Source organism: Capsicum annuum, unplaced genomic scaffold (assembly GCF_002878395.1).
Source record: "Capsicum annuum cultivar UCD-10X-F1 unplaced genomic scaffold, UCD10Xv1.1 ctg5201, whole genome shotgun sequence".
NCBI classification, from domain to species: Eukaryota; Viridiplantae; Streptophyta; class Magnoliopsida; order Solanales; family Solanaceae; genus Capsicum; species Capsicum annuum.
Window position 1 is genome coordinate 232,067 of NW_025859999.1, and position 1,444 is coordinate 233,510.

General features: G+C 38.4%; 1 non-coding gene across 1 annotated transcript; it reads right to left on the reverse strand.

Annotated features, from left to right (window-relative positions):
- Positions 1-231: 231 nt before the first annotated feature.
- LOC124892921 lies at positions 232-338 on the reverse strand. Its single transcript, XR_007050470.1, has one exon. It is a non-coding gene; the product is annotated as a small nucleolar RNA R71 (small nucleolar RNA).
- Between the last annotated feature and the right edge of the window lie 1,106 nt (positions 339-1,444).

Genomic DNA, 1,444 nt, shown 5'->3' on the forward strand with positions numbered 1-1,444 from the left:
GGACTTTCAAATGAGGATCCGCAAAAGCATTTACAAACCTTCCTGGAGATAAGCCACACATATATTCCTAAAGATGTGAGTGCTAATTATGTCAAATTGACACTCTTCCCTTTTTCTTTACTGGGGGAAGCTAAGAGATGGTTACTTGATGAGCCACACTAATCCATCACTACATGGGAAAAATGTGCTCAAAGGTTCCTCATTTGATTTTTTCTATCTTAGGAAATGGCTCATTTAAGAAGTGAAATATTGAGTTTCAGGCAGAAAGATAGAGAAAATCTCTACCAAGCTTGGGAAAGAGTTAAGGGCATGCTCAGAAGTTGTCCTCATCACCATCAATCGAATGATATTTCGGTGCATACATTTATAGAAGGCCTTGAGTCTAATACCAAGATTCTCTTGGATTCAGCAGGAAGGGGACAAGCTTTGGAGAAAACGTATGAAGAATTGTATACTTTGCTTAATCAAATTGCACAAGGTAATCTTGATTGGCCTGCAGACTCAAGGAATGCTCCCAAGAAAGTTGCAGGGGTTTTGGAGGTTGATAAGTTCACTGCTTTACAAACACAGATTACAGTAATGTAGAGCCATATGACTACTCAGCTTAACAACTTAAAGTTGAGTACAACTCAACCAGCAGCCACAACAAATGTAGTTCAACAGGTAAATGCTTGGTGTGAAGTTTGTGGAAGCAGTGGCCATAAAGCAGATATATGTTCTTTTAATCCAGATTCAGTCAAATATATGGGGAATGCAAATTGTTAGGGTAAACAAAATTTTGGCAATGTATATAATCTAAATTGGAGGAACCACCCTAATTTCTCGTGGGGTAGAAACAGGCACAGAATACAAATCAGTATAAGGGACCAGTGCAACCAAATCTACATCTAGTTCAGAATAATCTCGTGACTACCTCGAATAGTAATATGGAGGAGATGCTTAACCAGTTGATGGCTCAACATGCATAGTTTGCAGTGGACATGAAGGCTCAACTGGCATATTTTGCAGCTGAATTGAAGAGTCAACATCTACTCATAAGAAATCTAGAGTAGCAATTAGGTCAAATCGTAGGATCGTAGAATACAAGGCCACAAGGAGCATTGCCTAATGACACTGAGGCTAAGCCTAAACAAGTAAATACGGTGACAACGAGGAGTGGGATAGAAATAAAAGAGATGGTTCAGGATCAGGATAATCTCAAGATCACTGATGATAGTTTGCAAGAGAAGGTAGAAGTGGAAGTAAAAGAAAAAGAGGCTAGTGAAGAGATTCGTGTAGAAAAGAAAACTATCCCCTTTCCCTTTCCTCAAAGGGACATGAAGCATCATGAGAAAGCTAATTTTAAGAAGTTTCTAGATCTTTTGAAGCATGTTCAAGTAAACCTTCCTCTTATTGACATTCTACAAAGTGTACCAAAATATGCAAAACACTTAAAGGATATTAT